This window comes from Rhipicephalus microplus, chromosome X, assembly GCF_043290135.1.
Source record: "Rhipicephalus microplus isolate Deutch F79 chromosome X, USDA_Rmic, whole genome shotgun sequence".
NCBI classification, from domain to species: Eukaryota; Metazoa; Arthropoda; class Arachnida; order Ixodida; family Ixodidae; genus Rhipicephalus; species Rhipicephalus microplus.
Window position 1 is genome coordinate 176,684,775 of NC_134710.1, and position 26,062 is coordinate 176,710,836.

The window sequence follows — 26,062 nt, forward strand, 5'->3', positions numbered from 1 at the left end:
GTATCAGTTTCTGTCGTTCCTTCTTCAAGTCTAGGTAAATTCGAGACCGTACCATTCTATGGTCACTGCATCGTACCTTGCCAATCACTTCCGCATCCTGCACGATGCCTGGGTGTGCACTCATTATAAATTCAATTTCGTTCTTATTTTCGCCATTAGCGCTCTTCAATGTCCACTTGCGGATTCCTCGTTTTCGGTAGAAGGTATTCTAAATCCGTAAATTATTGTGTTCTACGAATTCTACTAGCAGCTCTCCTCTGGCGTTTCTAGTACCGATGCCATAATCTCCTACTGCCTCGTCTCCAGCCTGCTTCTTCCCTACCTTTGCATTAAAGTCTCCCATCAGTATAGTATACTGTGTTTTTACCTTACTCATTGCCAATTCCACATCTTCATAGAAGCTTTCAACTGAAGAGTCATCATGGCTGGATGTAGGCGCGTAAGCCTGTACCACCTTCATCTTGTATCTTTTATTCAGTTTAATTACAATACCTACCACCCTTTCATTAATGCTATAGTATTCCAGTATGTTGCCAGCTATGTTTGTGAATTAGGAACCCCACTCCCAGTTCTATTCTGTCAGCCAAGCCCCGAGAGCAAAGGACGTGCCCATTCTGTAGCACCCTATAGGCCTCATCTGTCCTCCTGACCTCACTGAGCCCTATTATATCCCATTTAACACCCTCTAGTTCTTCGAATTGTGCAGCTAGACTTCCCTCACCAGATAAGGTTCTAGCGTTAAACGTTGCCTAGTTCAGGTTCCAATGGTGGCCTGTCTGGATCCAGAGATTCTTTGCACCCTCTGCTGCGTTGCAGATCTGACCACCGCCGTGGTCAGTTGCTTTGCAGCTGCTATGGACTGAGGGCCGTGAGTTAATTGACGTATGCATGTGGGAGGTAGTGGCCAGATACTGCACCAGGGTGGCCAATCCTTCCCTGGTGAGGGAGTGCATTACCGGTGGTGTTTACCAGTGAGGCCACACCCCAGGCCTCCTAATGCAGTTCCATCACCACGCGGATTTTTTTTTTATCAGGTTGGGAACTGCGCGGCACCGGGATTCAAACTACGGACCTTTTGCATGCGAGACGAATGCTCTAAGATTTGTGTACGGTATGTAAAAACTCCTTTGGCCTCAAAGAAATCTTGTCTTGTGTTGAACCAGTGGTTTTCTTGTTAAGGTAAGTCTTGATTAGTTCTTCTCAAAGCGTTTAGTTAGTTTCTAGCATGAGAATCCCAATTTATGGCCAACTCGGTTTTTTTGCTCCGCACATTTTCTTACCCCCTAAATTTTTCATTGGTTTTTCGCGAAAGGAAGTGCAATGATTATGCAAGTAAATACGGTATCCTTAAATTTTTGCCAAGGTGCAGCTCAGAAAGAAAACCTCTGTGCTGCATAAAATAACAGACATTTTTTGAAAACCATTTGAAGACTTTGATTTGTCATACGGGTCTGTGTATGTAGGCAAAGAAACCGCCATTACCGCGCGGTGGCAGACTGTCACTTGTTCTTCCACAAGCTCGCCGAAGGGCCATCCAACGGCTTGAGGAGGCTTTGGCGAAGCAACGGAGAAAAGGAGCCGACGACCTGTCTAACGGGCACGGAGGCACCCGATTAACTGTCGCCTAGTCGGAGCACAACATCCTCGAGGCCTAGGCTCTGAGATTATTGGACTCTAATAGCCGTGATCTTAAGACAGGGAACATCTGCGCCCTGCAAGGCCGGGTACTTCCTACACGCCGGATGTATGAATAAACGTCATCTCTCTCTCTCTCTCTCCACAAGCTCGCGAAAGCGGTTTTCTTTCTCACCTGAATACGTTTCTGCTTACGCAACATATCATACAACTGCAGTTTGCCGAATGCTGAACGTTGCTGCTGAATAATCGTATTTTCTGGTAACGTAATAAATGGAAAGCATTAACACAAAGCTCTATGGGGCCATGTCTAGTTTTCGCGATTTTGAGCATTAGGAACAGAGAAATATTTAGTGCGAACTTATCCAGCGAGTTTCTACTGTATATATATATATATATATATATATATATATATACCTAGACAGTCTAGTCTTAGTCAATTATTTGCTGATTATCTCTTAAGTAATGTTCGTGGTAAATATACAGTAAACGCTCGTTCATTCGAATTCCACGGGAACGCTGAGCAATTTCGAATTAAACAAAATTCGAAATAATGAAAGTGAGCAATAATGGGTGGATTTCGGGGGTGGGGTCACGAAAAATATTTATTGGCCAAAAAAGTCGGTGATGACCATCTGCTTCTTTCTTTTCTCTGAATGCCACAGCTGCGGCTCTCTGTTCCAGCGCGCGGACGCAGCGCAGGGAATCCTCTTCACCCTCTTCAAAGCTGAAGAAGAGACGCTCCACATTAAGTGCCTCCATCACCGCAGAAGCTGACGGGCGCACAGGCGCTTCGTCATTTTCGTCTTCTTCACCTTCTGGCTCTTCAGCATCAGGCTGCGTACCGGCTGCTTGAGCGATAATGTCCTCATCAGTCAGGGCACCACACACCGATGCACCGGTGTCAACTTCAACATAATCGGCAAAACGTACGCCCCGAAGAGTGTCGCGCAATGCCACTGGCATGAGCTCCTCAGCCCCATCCACGTCGACGTCACAACTATGCTGCGCACTTCCAGCTGCAAATCCACTGTGGCGGAAACAGTTTGCGATTGTGGTCGCGGTCACCTGTTCCCATGCGCGCACCAACATGTGCATGGCAGTGAGCAGCGTAATGTCGAAGTCCTTCCTGTCGCCCGCGCACAAAATCATTCTCTCCAGCACGTGACGCCTATAAAAGCACTTAATGTTCCTTATCACACCCTGGCCCATTGGCTGTAGGGCCGCAGTCGTATTTGCCTGAAGCAACACCAACTTAGTTGCTCTCAGCTCGACTTTGTGCGCCGAACAGTTGTCGACGACAAGAAGAACGCGTCTGCCGCCCAGTTCCATTCGCCTGTCGAATTTCAGTAGCCACTTCCTGAATAGGTCACCTGTCATCCAGGCTTTCTTGTTTGCGGCGTACTCCGTCGGCAGTGAGCGAATGTTTTTGAAGCACCGTGGCTTGAGTGCTTTGCCAATCACAAAAAGGGGGACCTTTTTCGTACCGGTCATATTTGCGGCGACCAGAACAGTGACACGCTTTTTGCTGCGCTTGCCGCCGGCACAGCTGTCTCCCTTGTAGGTGATCGTCTTGTCTGGCTGCAACTTGAAAAATAACACTGTCTCGTCAGCGTTAAACACATCCTGTGGTGAGTAGCTCTTCAAGTACTGCTGTAGGTTGTCGCTTCTCCAAGTAGCGCATGTTTCGGCGTCCACTTCTTTTGTCTCGCCGGATAACGTGTGGAATACGAGATTGTGCCGCTCTGGGCTCTCATTTCTTTAACCCAGATAATCAAAGCTGACTCCAGTTCCGGGAACTTCGCCGTCCTTAGCCTTTTTCGACTGATGCCAAAATCCTCGGCTTCATAGGCGTTTTCAATGGCCGTCCTGTTGCGTATGTAGGTTGACAACGTGCTCGGAGGTATGCCGTGCTTCCTCGCAATTTCGTATTTGCTCGAGTTCCCTTGGTCAACCTCTCGCGAAATCTCCACCTTCTCCTTGACAGTCTTCGCGCAGTAGTTTCCCCGCGGCATCTTGCAACTTTGATGTGGAATAAGACGGCTTGACGGCGTGAACGAACAACGGGCTCGAGGAACAAAGTGACACTGCCGGGAGCAACCTAGGACTGCTAGGACTACTCCGCCGAATCCTCAGCGTCCCGTGGGTCCCGCGTACAAGTGGCGCCAGGCGCTGTGATAGCGGGAGGGCTACAGAAAAAAAATTGCTCCCTGGATTTTGGAGGCCATGCTTTGCTCGCCCTTTGCTCGGAGGCCACTTGAAGCTTGAAAAAACTGGTCGTGCCACCTATTGTTCGGCCGTAAAAGCTTCCACTAAAGTTTGACAATGATGACGCTCGGCGGCGCGCGCTTCGAATTATCCGTAGAGGCAGCAATTTCTGTTCGAATTAACGAATCGTTTTACACATGGTCTCCTATGAACTGCGGACCGGACTGCGGCGACCATTTCGAATTATCCAAAATTTCGAATTAATGAGGTGTGAATTAACGAGTTTTCACTACACAATATTGTAGCTCAGGCTGATTATTGGTGCAGTGGATATGCATTTTATTCAGGTTTCCAAGTGATGACGAGGACCTTGTTGACACAGTTTTATAAAGAAGGGACACCACTAGTGCTTGGCTTCAAAAAAACCTTGCTTTATTGTTAATGAAACCAGTTTTTTGTGGTGTTTCGTTATTTGTTAATTTTTCACCCGCATCATCTATGTTGAAAAATAACTTTTCAGTAATTATGCTATACACAAAAGGCTGAATTTCAGCATAACAATGCTTTATTATTCACCTACTAGACAAAGTAATGCAAAAGTTGGAAAGAGTGAACCGCTTCTATTCAACACTGCCCAAACTCCTGCTGCAGCTGCCACGACTTCATTCAAGATCAGCATTTGGCATCACTTTAATGCAATATGACTCTGACAGGCGCAAAAAGGCCCTTTTTACCATCCATAAATGACTGTGTTCAGTGCTGCACTAGCATGAAAATAAACAAGTAGAACAAACTTTGCAAATGCAGTCGCCATCAGGGAGTGACGATAGAAGAGTTCGGCCCCCCTGTGCTTGTCCTCGTACTGTGCCCACTCCTCTGCCAGGCTGTCTCTAGCTACGTGGCTGCTCTCCTCGAGGGGTACTTCGTCCAGCAGGCCGGCCAAGATGAGCTCACTCTGGCTGCTCTGCCACTGGCCCAAAGCCTCCCCGTGGCAGCCCCTGAACAAAATTGTTGCTTCTCTCAACACACACAAAAAAACTCAGCCCAAACATGCCTAAGGTGTAATGGAAGAGTTAATTGAACATAACTTAGAGAAATTTTGCCAGCAATTCGGCTACCGCATCACCAATCCATTCGCACCATAATTTAAGCGACGCACATTGTGCCAAGACAGCTAGAGGCAATCCCACGTTACCCTTCTTTTCAGCCCTGCTTTTCCTCCTTAACTTGTCAAAAATGCAGCCAGCCACCATAAAGCAGCCGTTGCCGGCAATGGCAGCATACTTAACCGGTTGAGCTGTGCTTCCGTCAGCTCGACCTCTGCAATCAACGGCCATATTCACTAGGCACAATGACGGCGTTGCTATGGTTACGTGTTGCGCAGTGGAGCTGGTCTAGCAGTGAGTGGCCGTGGCTGGCGGCGGCATGTGTGCCTCCCCAGGTCTCATGCTGAGCCGTGGCGGACAATATCCATGCTCTGCGCCACCTTATTGGTTGCGCAGTGTTCTCCTGGCAGTTACTGTACTCTTACGAACGTTTACAAATATTTTTGTCCATCTCGATGTTTCAACAGTGCGTAGAACGAGTGCATATCCATGTGTCGTGTGGTGGATGAAGCAATTTGTGTTGAGCGAAATTGCGTTGGGCACCATGATGAAGCGGAAAGGCGACGAATGCCTTGCATGTCAGTGATGGTTGGGCAGTGCTTCTGCTTTTCACAACGGACGACGCTGTTGAGCCCAGCAAGACGCAATGAGGACCATGTGCACATACGTAGTTTCGTGTTGTGTGTACAGTAACAACTTGCATGTGAGCATTAAAACACCTTTTCTGTTCCGCTTCGTATACTCTCCCCCAGCATTTCATGTAATCTCAACGTAACAGCAACTGCGTTCAAGTGTCACTTGCACCGTGCTCAAAATCACCACGGTCGCAGAATGCTGACGCCGGTGAGTTCCACGCGGAACACGGACACAGTGGCCGGACGCTGCGTCAGCCGCGTGGCGGAATGCAACCGTAGAAGGCGCACGACCGATCTCGTAACAGTTGCTGAAATAATGGCGTGAAAACACTCGCCGTTGTCAGTGCATCTAGCACGCGTTCTCTTGTACTTGCTTGGTTGTCGGTCAGCTGTTACTCGCTGTTAATACTAGGACGAAATGATTTCGCCGAAGGTGTCGTGCTGGCCCAGAGTGTTGAGCTCCGTTCCATTAGTTTCGGATTGTCACGACACGCGCGCTGCACAGCTCACATGCTTTTCGAGCCGGAGAGAGTCATGCCTTCTGCTTTACATTCGGATGTAAACAAGAGAGGAGAATTCGCCCAGTCAATATGGCCGATTTCCGGCTTTATTGCGGCTTCACAACGAGTGACGTCAGGGCCTCTCCTACCTTTTCTTCCTCCGTGCGCGTGAATAACCACGTACGTCGCTACTTCACAAAGGTTTATGGGTTTTTAACTTTGGCGTTTTTGTGCGCCATCTGTTGCCGCCTACCGAAGACTCCGATTCACACGTAACAGTCTCTCAGTAGGGGGTTACTACATTCCCCTTTCTCAACAAGCCCGAAATTACAAGTTCAGGCTTTCTGGCTTTGTCACGATTCAGCCATACCGAGTACGGTAAGTGTACAGGCTTCTCCACACCTCACGCAAAGTTGTGCCCAACGGTTCTTGCTCCAAGCCTTCAGAGAGTGACTGGGTACTGTCGCTTGACTCATCCTGAAATGTCCGGTATATCGGTTCTGGCAGTAAATCTGCAGAGGATGACGGAGACTGTCACTTGAAATCGAATCAAAGAGCACCAGGTCTTTCGTGTTCCGTTGGATAACCCCAGTTGTTGTTTCGACGATATATGATCGAGGTCTCTGCGCCGGGCTTAGTACTTTAGCGACACAAGGAAGGTCTTGCACATATCGCCGCATTCAGCCTGCAGAGGAGAGCTCGCGCAGCCAGAAAGGAAGACGAACCTCTTGCCCGGTCCTCTTTACGAGCGCCTTTCATTTTAATTAAAGTGAGCTCTTCTATATCAGACTCCTGCTGTGTCTGCGTCGTGACACTGGTGGAGGACCTGGGTACATGTTCAGGACACCTTCCAACAGCCCGGGATCTAGTCCACAAAGACTTCCGCTCGTCGAAACACCCGTTCACCGCGCCAGCCGGCGCCTGTTAGGCCTGAGCCCAGAGTTCGGTCCTTGGACAGAAAACATAAGCGTGCCCGGAAGCAGTTGCCCCACCATGACGAGCCCAAGCACGACACAGGTGACTGTTTTCACCCCTAAAACTCCTGTGGACTTCCATGGCAACACATATGAGGACGCAGATGACTGGCTTGAGGAGTTCGAGCGCACAGCCAACGTTAACGGGTGGAACGCCGCACAGAAGCCGCACAGAAGCGCATAGGTGGGAAAGGAAAGAACAAGGGAAACTGGATGCGATTATTCGAAAGTGCATTAAGAGGGTCTTGGGCCTTCCAAACAACACAAATGAGGTAAAGCTCAACGCTCTTGGTATGCATAATACATTTAGTGAGATTGCAGAAGCGCAACAAACAGCACAAGCTGCACGACTGTCTTCTTCCAAAGCTGGGAGACGCATCCTGGAGTTTCTGGGCTGCGAACCAACTATGGTAGCAGACAAAAAGATACAGCTTCCACCCAAATTGAGGGAGCAGATTACGGTCTCACAAATTCCTAGAAATGTTCACCCTCTCTACAATGTCGGCCGCCGGGCCGCTAGGGCTAGGTCGCTCCTCAGTTCCGCCGCTGCCACCCCTGAACTTGTGGCATTCGTTGACGCAGCACAGTATCCCGGCACATCCAATTTCGTGGCTGTAGTCACTGACCTTCACGGTAAAATCCTCACAGCAGCATTTCTTCGAGATACCACGCCGGCTAGGGCAGAGCAGGCTGCTATAGCAATGGCCGTGGCGATTCCCATGCGCACGCGCATTTTCACTGATTCTCGAGCTGCTGCACGAGCGTTCATGACCGGGTCAGTCTGTGAGCAGGCGGCCCATCTTCTTACCAAAAGACCACATTGCACGGAAATCGACGGCCACATCACCTGGTTTCCTGCCCACATGGGCAAGCATGTCCACCCTGTTATCCCCAATGTCAATGAGCTTGCCCATGCCCGAGCATGCGAACTGTCCCACCGTGACGGGCAATCGGCATCTAATTTTGGGGATGGCATCTGGCAGCTTGATTCGCTCCTCACCTTTAACGAAATTTGCAAAAATTATCAATTGGCCAGGCGTAGCTTTCCGCTCCCGCACCCGCAACTCTCTAGAGCCCAGTCAGTCACTTTAAGAATGCTGCAAACGGGTACTTACCCGTCGCCTTTAGTGTACAGCAAGTTTATCGACAGCATAAAGCCGCAATGCCCTCATTGCGAAGAGAGACGTTGCACGTTACCCCACATGCTCTGGCAATGCGCGGCGCTGCGCGATGGCGAGCCTCTCAGCACAGAAGCTGCCTGGAGGACGGCAATTACCAGCTCGGACCGAGAGGTCCAAATCCGGGCTGTCCAGAGGGCCCGCAATTTGGCGGAGGGGCTCGCTCTTCCTGTCCCCACGTGGGTGCGGCCCGCAGCCGACCCTCCCTCTTGAGGGGAATCGGCTCCTCAGGACAATTTGTAAATAAAGTTCATTGACTGACTGACTGACAGAAGTTGGGGTACGTGTATTTCCCTCTTCAAGACGGGGTTTGCACATGGTTCACGAATCGCGTGTGGTCAACGGGGGACGAGTTCCGGGGGAAGTTTCTAGACACCTTCGCAAACACCGAAAGGCGGGAGCATGCACAACGACTTCTCGAATCACGGAATGAAAAGCCCAACGAGTTTGTTGCTATGTTTGTTGAGGACATGACTCGTCTCTTTCATCGAGCCGATCCCGATATGTCCGAGAACAGAAAGATCAGCCACCTCATGCGCGGTGATAAAGAGCAGCTGTTTGCTGGTCTCGTGCGGAACCCACCTTCAAGCGTCGACGAATTTTCGAAGGAGGCGACCGCCATCGAACGCGCACTACAGCTACGCTACCGCCAGTACGACCGCCCAAACAACAGCGGACAAATCAGCGCAACCGCTATGACCACTGTGACACCTGACGAGCGTTCTTTGCGTGGCCTGATACGTGAAATTGTGCAAGAAGAGGTGAAGAAGCTCGCTGCCACACCGAATGACTGCGCGAATGCGTCGGTCACAGAAGTTGTTCGCCAAGAAATAAGGCAAGCGCTTTCATTTCCCGAGCCGAACACTGAAATAGTTAGGCCAACATATGCAGATATTTTCCGTCGACAGCCTAGATCTATCGTGCCGCCACCTCAGCAGTACCACCAGTAACAGCCGCCGACAGTGCCTTGGTACTACAGGAAAACGTCGACGCCGATGCGACCCCCACTCCGCAAAACCGACATATGGCGTACCCCTGACTACAGGCCCCTGTGCTTCCATTGTGAGGAAGCAGGCCACATCGTGCGGTATTGTCCTCATCGCGTTGCCGGGTATCAAGGATTTCTGTCCACTACCCCTCGGCGCTATTTCGACGGAAGACACAACGTTGATACGAGCACGACGATCCCGTGGGACGTTTCTCCTGGGTTCCGGTCACGCTCGCTCTCTCCAGGTCATTTTCCCCAATATAATAGAGGTAGCACCACGGAAATGGCGAAAGGAAGATCTCCCAGTCCACGCCGGGGAAACTAAAAGCAGCGAACTTAGGGCGGAAGGTTGCGAATCGCCGAAGAGTTGAAAATCCCCCATTACCGCCGCACGAAGCACCACACATTTCGAATGAACCAACGAAAGACGAGATTGTCACCGCCGACATTACACTTTCAATTGACGGTCACGACGTGACCGCAATGGTCGAAACTGGTGCGGACTTTTCAATAATGAGTGCGAATCTGGCCGACAAACTCAAGAAGGTAAAAATGAAATGGACGGGGCCGCAAATTAGAGGAGCCGAAGGCCAGCTGCTGACGCCTACTAGAAAGTGCACCGCACGAATCAAGACCGGGGATTCATCATTCGTCGCAACCTTCGTTATTCTTTCTGAGTGTTGTAAACAGGCCATCTTGGGTATGGATTTCTCGCGGGTGTACGGTGCCATCATAAATATACCAGACGGTGTACTGACCTTCTCAGCGGACCATAGCGCAGCGCTGCAGCGCAAGCCCATGCGCGTAATTGACGACGTGACCATGCAGCCGTTGTCATGCCACCTCGTCTCTGCCACGTGTAACACGCAGCATAATGGAGAAGTTGTCGTGGAACAAATATCGACGCTTTTACTCTCTCGAGGAATCGCTATTGCCAGAAGTCTCGTCAGTGTAGTGTCTGGGCTAGCAGAGGTCCTGTTGACGGACTTAGCAACGAGGGTCAACACATTACAGAGGGTACCACAGTTACATACTTCGAAGAAATTGTAGAATTCCGCGAGTGCTTCGCAGTACAACAGGCAGAGACGCCGGCCGCTTCAAAACCACTGCCTGTCGACGTGAGCACAGATTTATCGCCAGCGCAGAGGCAGAGTCTTCTAGATATTTTCGGCCAGTTTGAAGATTGTTTTTCATCGACCTCGAGGGTAAATCAAACGCCACTGACAAAGCACCGAATTATAACGGAAGAGACAGCAAGACCCATTTGACAAAACCCATACCGTGTGGCACCGCAAGAACGCGAAGTAATCCAAGAACAAGTCCAGAAAATGCTCAGTGATGACATCATTCAGCCTTTAAAAAGTCCTTGGACATCACCGGTAGTGTTAGTTAAGAAGAAAGACGGCAGCTTACGCTTCTGTGTGGACCACCGCACGCTGAACCGCGTGACAAAAAAAGACGTATACCCACTACCGCGTATTGACGATTCACTTGACAGGCTGAGGCATGCACGCTTCTTCTCGTCGATGGACCTGAAAAGCGGTTATTGGCAAATCGAGGTCAATGAGCGGGACAGAGAAAAGACTGATTTTGTTAGGCCTGATGAGCTTTACGAGTTTAAAGTCTTGACCTTCGGATTGTGCTCAGCCCCAGCAACATTTCAGAGATTGATGGATACCGTCCTATCAGGCCTTAAGTGGCAGACATGTCTGGTATACATCGACGACGTCATTGTTTTCTCATCAACATTCGAGGAACATCTAAGACGGCTGGTATTATTATTTTGAGCAATACGGTCCGCTGGCTTAACGCTGAAACCTGAGAAATGTCATTTCGGTTTCAACGAACTCCGATTGTTAGGACAAGTGGTGAGCCATGAAGGTGTTCGTCCGGACCACGACAAGATCGACGCCGTCCGAAAATTTCCGGTGCCAACAGAAAAGAAGGCCGTAAGACGTTTTCTTTATTTATTTATTTATTTATTTATTTATTTATTTATTTATTTATTTATTTATTTATTTATTTATTTATTTAATACATACTGCGGACCACACTTCGGTCCAAGCAGGAGGGCATGGCGTAATACAAAGAGAAATACAATACACGCAAAACAAAAACAAAACAGTGCACAGTTACTCAGTATCGCAAGTACTAGATTCGATTGTCTGGTTCCAGTCTGAGATAGTGCGTGGAAAAAATGAAAATTTGAACGTGTCCGTTCTCGCGAAGTACGGAGTTAGTGCATTTGATTGGTGATGTCTTGTCGGTCTTGTGTTTAATGGAGAAAGAAAAGGGGTTGGATCAAGGGAAAGTTTGCGATTATATAAAAGAGACAGAAAATCAAGGCGCGACTTCTTTCTACGATCCTGAAGGGAAGGAATATTATTAGCTAGCATTAGGTCTGTGGGGGAGTCCGTTCGCAAAAACCTAGAATAAACAAACCGAATGGCCTTCCGCTGAATCCTTTCAAGTTTTTTAACGTTTTGTTTAGTATGGGGGTCCCACACGATACTCGCATACTTCAGCTTCGGCCTAACGAAAGTGAAATAACTAAGAAGCTTTACGTTTGGAGGGGAATTTCTGAGCTTATATCTTAGGAAGCATAATTTCCGAAAGGCAGACGAGCAAATATTATCTATGTGCATGTTCCATAATAGGTTGTTTGTTAGCGTAACGCCGAGGTACTTATAACTGTCAACCTGTGTGAGAGAAGATGATCCTAATTTATACACGTGTTCACTAGGGTTTTTCTTTCTCGTGAGATATACACTTTTTTCCAAATTTAATTCCATTCCCCATTCTACACACCACTCCCGCACGTTTTCAATGTTTTTCTCTAGTTCGTTCTGATCCTTAGTACATGTGACTTCCCGAAACAAAACACAGTCGTCAGCGAACAATCGAATTTGAATAGTAGGGTTAACAACAGTTACTAAATCGTTAATATACAACAAAAAAAGCAATGGTCCCAAAACACTACCTTGTGGAACCCCAGAGGTGACAGGAAGACACCGAGATTCTTCTTCGTTAATTTTAACAAGCTGTTGGCGGTTGGATAGGTAGGCTGCAATCCAGGAAACAAAAATATCCGAAATGTGAATGTTTTTAAGTTTTGCTATTAGTTTGTCGTGTGGTACCTTGTCGAAAGCTTTTTTGAAATCTAAAAATATAGCATCAATTTGGCCGTTATTGTCAAGACACGCTGCGAACGAATGAATTATTGTCACCAATTGGGTTGCCGTGGAATAACCTTTTCTAAAACCATGTTGAAAATTTGTTAGTACGGCATTTTCGTCTAGAAATTCAAAAATCTGTTCGGAAATATTATGTTCAATGATCTTGCAGCATTGAGACGTTAAAGATATCGGACGGTAATTTTGAAAGCTGGACCGGTCACCTTTTTTAAAAACGGGAACAATCAGAGCCATCCTCCAGTCACTCGGCAGCTTCTCAGTGGACAAAGAAGTACGAAATATTACTACAAGAAACTTAGCAAGTATTTCGGCATATCTGCGTAAAAAGGCGTTTGGAATCTGGTCTGCACCACATGAAGACTTGGTTTTCAAATTTAACAGCATAGATAGTACACCAGAGTAAGATACAAAGTCAGCGTCATAAATGCCAGGATCTGATATTAACAGTGGATACGTTTGCGCAGGAGAAAACACACTGTGAAAATAATGATTAAAATATTTGGCAATAATTGCAGGGTCAGAAACGAGGTCCCCATCGATTTTCATTTCCCTTACAGGCTGCCTTTTATCAGTAATGTAATGCCAAAACTTATCAGGATCATTTTTTATGCAGTTTGGTAGGAGGGTTTGAAAGTAGTGGTCCTTTGAGCAGCGGACTGCGTTTTGCAAAGAATTTTTAATCTCAGTGATAACGTCAGACTGTGCCTTCTTCTTTTTTAATCTTTTAAGTTTGCGTTTCAAGTGAACAATTTTGCGTGTTATCCAGGATGTACACTTGTGAATTTTTTTGCGCTTGCTCGGTATAAAGTTGTCAAGGCAGTTTTCTTGGCCTTTGCGCCTACTACCGCAGGTTTATCGCCCATTTCTCGTACATAGCGTCGCCCTTAACACGCATATAACGAGAGATGATGTTCCATTTTTATGGGGCGAAGAGGAACAAGCCGCATTTGACGGTCTACGACAGCGCCTGCAGACACCACCTGTGCTTGCTCCCTTTGACGAGGACGCTCCAACCATGATCCACACCGATGCCAGCAACGTAGGTTTAGGCGCTGTACCCGTCCAGTGGCAAGACTCAGCCGAGAGAGTGATTGCATATGCAAGTAGGACACTTTCCCGTGCTGAGTCCCATTATTCCACAACGGAAAAGGAATGTCTTGCTGTAGTATGGGCAGTTATGAAGTTTCGCCCATACCTCTACGGCCGTCCCTTCCACGTAGTCAGCGACCACCACTCCCTTTGGTGGCTGACCAACTTGAAGGACCCATCCGGTCGGCTAGCGCGCTGGAGCTTACGCCTACAAGAATTCGATATGACGGTCGTCTATAAGTCGGGACGGCAGCACTCTGATGCTGATTGCTTATCCAGGTCGCCTATAAAGCAAGACGATGTCTCAGAAGATGATGACATGGCATTTTTAGGAGTGGTCGACAAAGTCACCATTTAGTCTAAGCAGAAAGAAGACAGTGAGTTGCTTCCTCTTATTAATTTCCTGAACGGCCAGTCTACAAGCGTTCCCAACATATTTGCAAGGAGCCTGCCATCATTCTGCTTGCGCAGTGGTGTCCTATACAAGAAGAACTTTGCCCCCAGCGGAAATGCCTACCTATTTGTCGTCCCGACATCCATTCGCGATGAGATCCTGAGCGCTTGCCACGATGAGCCAACCTCCGGCCACCTCGGATACACGCGCACATTAGCCAGAATCCAACAGAAGTACTACTGGCCGAAGCTTCCAGGCACTGTAAAGCATTACGTCCGCACGTGCCTTGATTGTCAATGACAGAAATCGCCACCTTTAAAACCAGCCGGATTGTTGCAACCTGATCAAGTGCCCACCATGCCTTTTGCACAAATCGGAATGGATCTCCTTGGACCATTTCCGACTTCGCATACTGGAAACAAGGGGGTAATTGTCGCTACGGACTATCTTACTCGCTACGTAGAAACAAAGGCTTTATCAAGTGGAACCGCAGTAGAAGCGGCACGATTTTTCATTGAAAATATCGTTCTGAGGCAAGGTGCTCCTAGAATTATAATAACGGACAGAGGTCTCGCTTTCACGGCCATGATCCTCAAGTCAGGGCTCGAGTTGTGTGAAACAGCGCTTCGAAAAACTACCTCCTACCACACACAAATCAACAGCTTAACAGAACGCCTCAACAAGACAATTGCTGATATGCTCAGTATGTACATCGACGTGGATCGTAAAAATTGGGACGACATTCTACCATGCGTGACGTTTGCCTATAATACGGCGCAGCAGGAAACTACACGGAGCACGCCATTTAGTCTTCTTTATGGCCGTGAAGTAACGACAATGCTTGATGCCATGTTGCTGCACGACTGCGACGATACAGACACGGATGTTCAAGCCTTTACCCAACGAGCTGAAGAGGCGCGGCAGCTAGCACGCGTGCAAATCGCCCGACAGCAGAGTTACGACGCGCAACGTTATAACCTGTGACACCGATACGTCACTTATCAACCAGGCGAGAAAGTGTGGGTCTGGAGCCCTATTCGCCGACGCAGCCTTTCTGAAAAGTTACTGAAGAAGTACTTTGGTGCCTACAATGCTGTACGGCGCCTAAGTGACGTGAATTATGAGGTCATCCCTGACAGCTCCTCGCGAGCTCATAAATCTGAAATCGTACACGTTGTGCGGATGAAGCCATATTGCAGTGAGCCAGTTGCGTAATAGGTCAACTACATACACCGCGTATTCTGTAGCCGAGCATCGGGTCGATGCTCTTCCTGGAGGGAGGCAAATGCTGCATTCAACCTGCAGAGGAGAGCTCACGCAGCCAGAAATGAAGACGAAGCTCTTGCCCGGTCCTCTTTACGAGCGCCTTTAATTTTAATTAAAGTGAGCTCTTCTATATCGGACTCCTGCTGTGTCTGCGTCGTGACAATATACATCCTTTCCTGGCATCAATGGTTGCAATTCCTGAACCGCATGATGTCTGTTGAAGTTGCACGCTTACCCTTTCCTGGCTTCCTTATCTTTCTTCCTCGCTTTGGCAATAGAAGGGCAATTTGGAGTGAGAGAGCAATCAATTTCGAGAATCGTCGTCTTCAGACGTCTGCCCATCAAGAGTTGAGCCTGTTACTCCAGGAATTTCTCGATATGTCATAAACCCAGATAAATGTATTTTGATTTCAGAAACATATCTTTCAGCGTACTTACCTTCCACTCAATTTCTCCATTTGCTTGTGCGTAGCGCAGACTTGAGGTAACGTGTGAAAAACCGCAGGCTTTGCTGAAATCTCTGAAAGCTTCTGATGCAAATGGTGGTCCATTGTCGAAGACGACCACTGACGGGACTCCGAAACGAGCAAAGCAGCTCTTAATGACTATTATCACCGCTTGAGATGATGCTTGAGCCTTGCTGATCACCTCCGGGTAACGAGAGAAGTAATCCACAAGGATAACATATTGTTTACCTTTGAGTTCAAAAATATTCACGCCTACTCATTCTCAGGGACCCTTTGACGTTGAAGTAGACATGAGGGGTTTGCTGCGTTGAACTCTCGTTGATGCACAGTCTTTGCAGCCCGTAACCATCTTTTCTACTTGGCTATTTACAGAATGGCACCACACTGATTCGCGTGCTCGGGCTTTGCAGCTTACAATGTCTTGATGACCTTCCTGAATTCTGCAGAGCATGGCTTTCTGAAGCGACTGTGGTACCACGATTCTACTGTCTTTTAGCAAGAGTCCTCGTACAACAGAGTCTGCCCCACTCCTTCCATTATGCGCGCAGTAGTTGTGGAACCTTTGATCAATGGTTCGGCCAGCCATCTTTACACAATCTGCTGAAAACTACGCAGACACTCGTCTTCTTGGTGTTTGAGATGTGTATCAGCAGTCATTGCTGTAGATTCGGTGATCTCCATGACTGTGATTACTACGTTCAATGCTCACGAGTATTGGGGTTTTTTTTTTTTGGGGGGGGGGGGGTCAGCTGGAGCACCCGACTGGGTATCTGCAGTGGCCAAGTGCTTTCCTGGCACATAGAAAACATTGTACTGGTAACGCATAAGCCTCATACGAAACCTTTGAATGCGTGGTGGCATTATGTCGAGCTCCCCTTTACCCATCAACGTAATTAAAAGCCTATGATCAGTCTCCATGTCGAAGACTATACTTCTGACGAACTGGTCAAATCTTTCTACAGCCCATGTTACTGCGAGAGCCTCTTTCTCAGTCTGGCTGTACCTTGTATCAGCAGGTGACAGCGACCTGAAAATGTAGGCGACAGCACGCCTTTCGCCCGTGGGTTGATATTGCAGCAGCACTGCACTAAGACCCTATGAGATCGCTTTGGCTGATACTGTGGTGTGAAACATGGGGTCGTACCTTGCCATAGCACTAACGTTCGTAAGTGCGTCTGTCACATTCTAAAAAAATTGGCAGCATATCCACGGAGTGAATGATGGAGAGTGGGGTGAAGCATTCATCCGTCCATTCTTTCTTGCTTCCGTCCGTCCATTCGTCCGTCTGTTTGACCGTCCATGCGTCCATCCGCCCGTCCGTGCGTGCGTCTGTTCGTGCGTCCGTCCCTGCGTTCGTCCATGCATCCGCCCCTGCGTCCGTTCATGCGTCCATCCATAAATCTGTCTGTGTGTCCGTTCGTCCATCTATTCAACACTCTAAGTACCACCATCTCGCATCTTTTCATCATATATTCCCCATATAGAAGCACCGCCATCCGGCGGACATTCCAGGGACTAAGCGAGAGGTGGCACACACACACTTTCTTACGGATTGCGCTTCGGGTCGACTTCCCACCTTTAACCACCTCGAGTTCATGGTATATACTAGTTCACTGTATTCATGGCACTGCGGCCCAACGCTCGCTAAACCTTTCTAAAACCAAGGAGGTTACGCCCAGCTAGTATAACGTAGCAACCTTTTCCTCTCAGATAGTGCTCAATGTACATGCCAATGGCTACTATTGGGAAATGAAAGACTGGAGAATTCGGCTTTTACTTTCTTACAGCTTGCGCTTCGTATCTACTTCCCACCTTTAACCACCTCGAGTTCATGGTATATACTAGTTCATTGTATTCATGGCACTGCGGCTCAACGCTCGCTAAACCTTTCTAAAACTAAGGAGTTTACACCCAGCGAGTATAACGTAGCAACCCTTTCTTGTCAGATAGTGCTCAATGTACATGCCAATGGCTGCTAATGGGGATCGCAGCGTGCGTGTTAGCTAAAAGCCGAATGCTCCTGTCTCCCATTACCTATTAGCAGCCATTGACATGTACTTTGAGCACTATTTTTTATTGTTCATCAACGCACAGAGGAAGTCTCTCCTCAGCAACACCTTGGAGGTCAAAATGTTATACTTGTTACACACTACAACGGCTACGAGGGACGAACGGGTGCCGCTATAAGGAGCGTCGCCACTAAAAGCCTCCCGCCGGTCTGGGCCCCAATACCATGTGGCGGACTTGGCGAGAAGCTGACATATTGGTGCTGTAGTCTCAGAAAGATTTGGTAGGAAGCGTCCCATGTGGTCGTCCCATCCGAGAAGCCTTCTCACCCCACTGCCGTCTGAGGGTGCCTGTAGATATGTAAGAGCACCGATCTTGTCCGTCTCTGGCGAGATTTTATCGCTGCCCACTACTGCACCCAAAAACATTACTTTGGGTACTGCAAACACACACGTTGCCTTGTTCAGCTTTAGACGAGCCCTCCATAGGCGTTGCATGAGCTCTTCAAGTCTTTGATCATGCTCCTCCTTTGTTCGCACGAAGACCAAGATATCATCTATCATATATACCACGCCGTTCATTGCTTCCAGAATGCGACTCATTTTGCGTTGTTAGTACTCTGGTGCAGAGCAAATAACGAAGGAAAGGCGCTGAAAACAGTACCTTCCGAAAGGAGTGATGAAGGTGATCAGTTCTTGACTTTCTTCAGCTGATTGCACTTGATGAAATCCCGCGGTGGCATCGAGTTTGGAGAACACTTTGCCTTGACTGATACTCCCTAAGATGCTTTCCAGTGATGGTAGCGTATGTCGTTCGCGTAGCCCCGATTGATTCAGTTTTGTCAGGTTCACGCAGATACGGTAGTCACCTGATGGCTTGGGAACGACCACGATGCCAGCACACCTTTCAGTCGGAAAGTCTATCCGCCAAATTACATCTTCCTTCTCCATTTTCTGCAGCTCCTTCTTTACGGCGGCATGAAGAGGTAGCGGTATTTTTCTGGGCACGCGGAGTGAAAAGGGTTGTGCGTCTGGGCACAACTTGATCGTATATACATCTTGGAATTCTACAAGACCTTCGAAGATGTCACCTGTCGGAACAGCAGGCTTTTCCACTGCAACGAGGTCTATAAACTATGCGATGCCAAGCTGTGTAATTGTTGGAAAGCCCCATAACGGAGGCTGTTACTTCGGCAACACGTAAACAGGCTGAACAGTAGCTTTCTCTTTCCACTCCGGAATTGCTTGGAACACCCCCAGGACATCCAACCGTATGTTACGAAATCCCGTAAGTACTTGATCAGGCTTGCGCAGATTCTTGGCAACACCCGGCAACTCCTTATTGACGACCGTAACAGCTGCCCCAGTGTCGACCTTGAAAATTCCATTGTGTCCATTCAGCGCCACGCGAACGAACCTCGCGACACCTGTGTTCTCGCTAGATAAAACAGGATGTAGTTACACCGTGTTGAATTACTGCTTCTTTTCGCAAACATTTCCGAAGGGTCCTTTGCCATTGCAGTTGCAGCATTTGGCTTTACGAGCTGCACATTCGAATCGCGGGTGTGTCGGACGACCACAATACCGGCAAGTTGGTTTTGTTTCAAGCGTCGCGTTGCACTTTTCAGGAGGCTTGCTTTTCACCCCCTTTTTCGAAACACGAGTTTGAAACTGTCGGCGTTGACCTATGTTTGCTTCGGAGAGCGCAGCGCTGTTTCCTGTCGAACACTGGCCGGTCCCCTTAAACGCGCCCGCACGGGCCTTGATCGCATCTTCATGAATACGGGCCTGCAGACGACATCTTCAATGCCAATTTGGTACTGCGGCAAAGCTTATCAGAAAGAAAAGCATCACCGAGTATGACGAGAAAGCGGTCACGCACCAAGCGGTCTTAAACCTCCTTCGATGCGTAGTTGCATTTTTTTACAAGTTCCCGTAAAGCAGTAACAAAGTTATCCACGGTTTCACCTTCTTCTTGTACTGGGCAGTAGAATTTGACGCTTTCATAAAGCTCATTAGGCGGAAGCGCGAAATAGGCCTTGAACTTTTCCTTTACAGTCTCAAAGGAAACCAAATCTGCTGCCGTGAGGCCTAACGTCTCAAGTATGCGTCGCGCTTATTGTGAGCTCATGGTGTACAACAGCGTTCTGACTTTTACCTTATCAGTAGCTCGGTATAGTCCAGAAGCAAAGCTGTAGTCCTAAAACTGAAGGATCTATTGCGGCCACTCGCCTGGGTTTTTAAGTTGAACTGGTGAGGAGGTGGCAGGTTTATGGGCGCTGTAGGGGTAGCGTTTTTGTCCGCCATTGTTCGAGCCTCGGCAACGCCGACCAATCTCTCAGAGACGAACGCACGCCACCGAGTCTGTAGTGCTTCCGTCGTTCAGCGAGTACTTGCGATGCGATGGCAGTTAGCGGCATCCTACTTCCGACACCATGTCGCATGCGTCTGCCGGCAGCACGCAAGCGGTAACTTATGCCACTAATGCACAACTGCACACGTCAGTAGCCAACAAGCCAAAAACCACGTTAATTAGCACTCGCCCCAAACGATGAATGGATGGATGGATTGATATGACTGTACCCTTTAGATCGGGCGGCGGCTAACGCCATTTAGCCGTAAAACTTAGTGAAGCAAAAGCTAGAGTTATCTTTTTTTCCTTTAAATAGTGAAGTTGATGACTGGTACTTTGCAGTGAAGGTTTTATTTTCACTTGCGCCTTGACATTAGCCCCCAATCAGATGATCTCCTTCTAGTCAATTCTATCCGCTTAAAGTCTATTTTGCCCTCCATGTCCCCAAACCCCAGTGCTTTGAAGAACTCTGCGCCATCTTCCTGATTTATAGGGTGAAGCCCTTTACAGAACATTATCAAGTATTCAGCAGTTTCCTCATCCTCTCCCCCCGCCCTGCATACCGTGTCTACCCCTTCGTATTAGGCCCGATATGTCTTGATTGACAATAATCCCATCCTGGCCTCAAACAGTATAGAACTACCGCGAGTATTATTAGAGATCCTTTTCTTGGCAGTTTCCTGCTTAAAAGTTCGATAGATCTCTATTGCGGACTTCTTAATTATGCCACTTCTCCATATATCGGTATCCGTTTCCTTCACCGTCTTCTTAACTGATAGTTCTTTATAGTTTGGCCCCCTGCTCTTTTCTAAGTATTTACTCGACAATTTTCTGGTTCACTTTCTCATTTATATTGACACTCTTCATGTACAAGTAGCTGAAAACCTTCCTAGCTCAACGCTTCCCCTCTATTTCTCTCAATCGCTTCTCAAATTTCATCTTGCTAAAAGCTTCCCTGCCCTCAAATGATGTTCATCTCATATAACCTTGTACTCTCTGATTTGGTGTATTCCCATGAGCTCCTAAAGCAAGCCTACCTATTTCACGTTGCCTAATTTCTAATCTTGCTTGAACTTCTGATCTCATGCACAAGACTGCATTGCCGAACGTCGGACCAGGAACCATGGCCCCTTTCTATATTCCTCTCACAACATCATAGCTATTGTGATTCCACAGTACCCTATTTTTCATCGCTGCTGCATTCCTGTTACCTTTAGTCGTTACATATATTTTGTGTTCCTTTAGGTACTCAGTCCCATTGCTTGTCCATACGACCAGATATTTGTATTTATCTGTTATTTTTAGTGTGACCTCCTGTATACTAAGCTATCTACTTTTATTATCATCAAAAATCATGACTGTTGATTTTTTCTTACTGAATCTGAAATCTAACCTATCTCCCTCATTACCGCAGATGTCCATCAATCTCTGCAAGTCTTCCTTCTTGTCGGACATTAGCACTATATCATCTGTATACATCAATGGTGGCAGTGCCTGTTCAATGAGTTTTTCTTGTTTGACGAAAAAAGAGGTGTAAGCCGAGTCCACTTGTCTTTTAATTTGGCCTGTAATCCTTGTAGGTACATTATGAATAACAAGGGAGACAGAGGACACCCCTGCCTTAGCCCCCGTTTGACCTCTGTGGGCTTGGATATCTATTTTTTCTACTTTATAACTACCTTGTTACATTTATGAGTATCCTTTGAAAGAATAGTGACTTCATATTCCACACCTAGTGTGTCCAGTATTCCCCACAAGTCCTCGTGAACTACGCTAACGTACACTTACTTCATATCCAAAAATGCTAGCCACAGGGGCCTGTGTTCTTTTAATGCTATTTCGATGCACTGTGTCAGTGAGAACAGATTGTCTTCCAACCTCCTTAGTTTCCGAAACCCATTCTGCAGTTCCTCTTGCACCCCTTCTTCCTCTATCCCTGCTTGCAGTCTTTCCTTTATAATCTCCATCACCAGCCTGTAAACCACTAATGTCACTGTTGTAGGACGACAGCTGTTTATGTCAGCTTTGGCCCCCTTTTCTTTATAGATCATGTTTATCCTGATATGTTTCCTTCCATCGGGAACTTCACCATTGAATATTGCTTTGCTAACGGTCTTTCTAGAAGTATGCTTAGGCTTTGGACCCAATGTCTTTATCAGCATAACTGTAACGCCATCTGGGCCTGTTGATGTACTACTAGGCACCCTTTTCTCAGCCCTTTCCCACTCTCGTTGTGATAATAGAGCGATTGCGTGACTTGATCCACTACTGCGCGACTTGTCTATTATGGTGCATGAGGCACTTCCTTGTTGAAAATTTTCTCCACCCTTGTTCCTATTTATTCAATAGCTTCGTTCCATTCTAGCCAAGCACCTTGAGCTGTAATTACAAACCCCTGCTCAAGACTTGTCTCAATTTTTAGGGAGTTTAGATGGTTCCAGAACTTCGCAGTTGCCTTTCTATCCTTTTTATCTATTTCTGCCAGCCACTGAGTGCCTTTCTTCTAATCTTTTAATTGATCAGGAGGAATGCTTCTTTTCTACAGCTTAGAAAGATGTCGCATTTTTTTCAACATCATCTGTCGGTTCACTCCACTGCTTAGCATGTCTGTGTTCCCTAAAGGCTTCCTGAGGTTTCATTATGGCTCTCTCAACTTCCCCATCTCAACTCTTGCGTTTGTATCTTCTTTTTCAGGGTGACCTGTCACATACCTTAGCAAGCTCTATCTCAGTCTAATTAGATTTGTGTATTTCCACACTGTTTTATTATCCTCAGTAATTACTTTCTCAGTTTGTTTAGTAGCTATTTCTATTTGCCTTTCTGTATGAAAAATTTCCTGTAGTTGCTCATCTTGTCTCCTCTCCACTTTCACTGCTCTTCAAAAACTTAGTTTGATACGTTTGTGATCACTACCCAGACTTCTGGAACCACCTTCATCTATTCCCATTCCCCTGAGCTTATCATACATCCTATGAGACATCATAATTGACATTACAGATAATATAATAAGCAGTTAATTAAAATGAATACAATTTTATTAAAACATGGTTGCTTATCAACAATGTTTTAATAAAATTGTACTCATTTTTATCGACTGCCCATTATTTCATAAGTGATCAAGCTTCAACTTTTAAAAGCATGCCACCCACCTCCCTTAACCTTAAAAACAAAATAAAAAAGGTTCTAAGATTACAGCCCCATAAAAAGGCGCTGACCCTGGAATCCCGTAGTCCACGAACCAAAGCGAAAGGTCGACCTGACAAAGTTCCTGGAAAATTCGACATTTCGATTTGACTACGCCTTCGACGAGACGGCGAACAATGAGCTCGTTTACAAGTACACCGCAAGGCCTCTGGTACAGACCATCTTTGACGGAGGAAGGGCAACGTGCTTCGCCTATGGACAGACGGGCAGCAGTAAAACACATACAATGGGTGGAAATTTCTCCGGTAAGACACAAGACTGCTCTAAAGGCATCTATGCGCTAGCAACCAAGGATATATTTAAGCTGCTGAAGTCTCTGAAATACAAGAACGAAGATTTAGTTGTCTCTTCGAGCTTCTTTGAAATATACAGCGGGATGGTGCTTGACCTGCTTAATTCCAAAAGGTTATTTCTTCTACTGGAAGATGCCAGGCAGCAGGTACAGGTTGTCGGCCTTGTGGAGAAGAAATGGACTCCGCCGACGAGGTACTGAAGCTCATTCAGCATGGAAACATTGTGAGAACATCCGCGCAGACATCTGCCAACCAAAACTACTCACGATACCATGCAGTGTTCCAGATCATCTTGAGGCAACGGATGCCCAGCCAGCTGTACGGCAAGTTCTCCCTCATTGACCTTGCCGAAAACGAACGAGGTGCGGACACGTCGAGCGCCAACCGGCAGACAAGGATGGAGGGAGCCGAGATCAACAAGAGCCTGGTTTCCCTGAAGGAATGCATCAGGGCGTTGGGTCGTCGGTGTGCCCACCTTCCCTTTCGGGCCAGCAAGCTGACACAGGTCCTCCGGGATTCCTTTATCGGAGAGAACTCTCGCACCTGCATGATCGCCATGATCTCTCCCGGCTTTAGTTCTTGCCAGCATTCTCTCAACACCCTGCGCTATGCAGACAGAGTGAAAGAATTTGGTGTCGAGAACAGCCCAGAGCTCAAGTCTGCTTCAAACGAGCATGAGAAGATGGTCGCCAAGAGTGATATGTACACCGTAAATGAAACAATCTCCCATACCCGAGATATGGTAGAAGAGATCCTAAACCTGCACAAAATGCTTGTTGAGGCTAGCCAGAAATGGGTGCACCAAGACATGGACCTTCTTGCTATGACCAATGAAGCTGACTATGATCTTGATTTGTACGTGAAAAAGCTCAAGGATCTGCTTGCGGAGAACATGGAGGCCCTTTCAAAGTTCAATGAGAAGGTAACAGGGTTCCAACTGCACTTGGCTGAAGAAAGCAAAAAGTTCATGAACATCAAGCGGCCCATAAAGTGAACCGCACAGCCGTCTCCACTCGCTTGCTTCTCTCCTTTTTTCGTTGATAAGAAACCATGCTTTAATAAAATCGTACACATTTTATTCGACTGCTTATTGTTTTATCTGTAATCAAGCTTGAACTTTTGAAAGCATGCGAAACCCTCACGTACCCCTCAAAAACAAAATAAAAAAAGGCTCTAAGCTTCGAGCACCATAAAAAGGCGCTGAGCCTAGAATCCCGTGCTTCGGCCTCGAAAATGTCACACATGGCCGACCCAAGTGGCGCTCCCAACGGGCGATGAAAAACAAAAACGCCCGGCCAGCGCGGAAGGCACACCACAGTAACAGTGAAAGCTAGAAAGGCGGCCTTTCAGAGCCTTTTAAAAACACTCTTTGGGGGAACTACTGCAAGCACGCTTGCTTGGTACCCACCAGGGTAATAATAAACTTTTTGGTAGTAGGCCAACCTTCGTTATGCTATTTTTTGTCATTATTCTGAGAAGCATTGTGTCTGCTAAACACTTGTAAAGAATTCCGTGCATATTATTCATGCAGTGGCTGAAGACGATGAGGAGATATGGCTGAAGTGGCTATGCACCACAGTTAAGGGAAACAGAACAAGCTTTTGTAGTGTGTTGGAGCATCGGACGGTCTACTTGTTTCGCTCTTCGCATTGTCTGACGACAGGTTGTTCTTTCGCTGTGTTAAAACGCTCTGTAAGTCGTATTAATGCAGTTGTTTTCCCGACATCACACCTGCCTAAAGCAAGTTTGCAATATAACCGCAAGCATAGGCGTAGCTCAGTGGTAATATACTGGGCTGCCACCCAGCGGAACCGAGTTCGAGCCGCACTGTGTATTTGGTGCTAGGCTTGCCTATAAGTCACAATCAGCGGCGTATATCAGTTGTAGAATAGTGGGCTGGCACCCAGCGAACCCGCGTTGTGGCCGGCGGCGGCGGCGGCGGCGGACAACTGCGCGTGTCCCGATTTGTGATCTACTAACAACATCATTCACTGCGAAAAAACCAGTGGACTCATTATATATATATATATATATATATATATATATATATATACATATATATAGTGACCCTTTTCCAACTCCTCTCCACTACTTTGACTATTTTCGAGGCCTTCGCCATTTTACTCGGAGCGATAACACTCCAGAAGGCATCAAATTGAATTTTTAATTACTATTGCGGAATGTATTATAAAATCCTTTCCTCATCAGAATTTTCATTCCAACTTACGTGGCTTGGGTCTTTGAAGCAAGTGCTGAATTGGCTACCCGTGACAGAAATTGAGGTTGAGTAATCACTGGCTAGTTACATTTAAAAAAAAATGCTTCAGGAAAGCAGACGCCACGCGTGGAAGCGATACGGAACCAGTTTTTACTTTTGTTTTGTTCGAACCAGTTAATCATCTTTTGTCTCCGTCCTTGATTACAGTTTTCACATTTTCTCCTCTGTAAATTTATTACTGGTATCTAAAGACTTAATTACCTAATTGACTCCTTGAGGTGAGAAGAAAAACACCTTATAACGTACTTCTCCCAGAAATCGTGCAACTAAATGTGACCACCATGTATATGAAAC

General features: G+C 47.2%; 1 pseudogene; it reads left to right on the plus strand.

Moving 5' to 3' along the window:
• The first annotated feature begins 5,493 nt into the window (after positions 1-5,493).
• LOC119176956 (kinesin-like protein KIF2A) lies at positions 5,494-24,484 on the plus strand (annotated as a pseudogene).
• Positions 24,485-26,062: the final 1,578 nt, after the last annotated feature.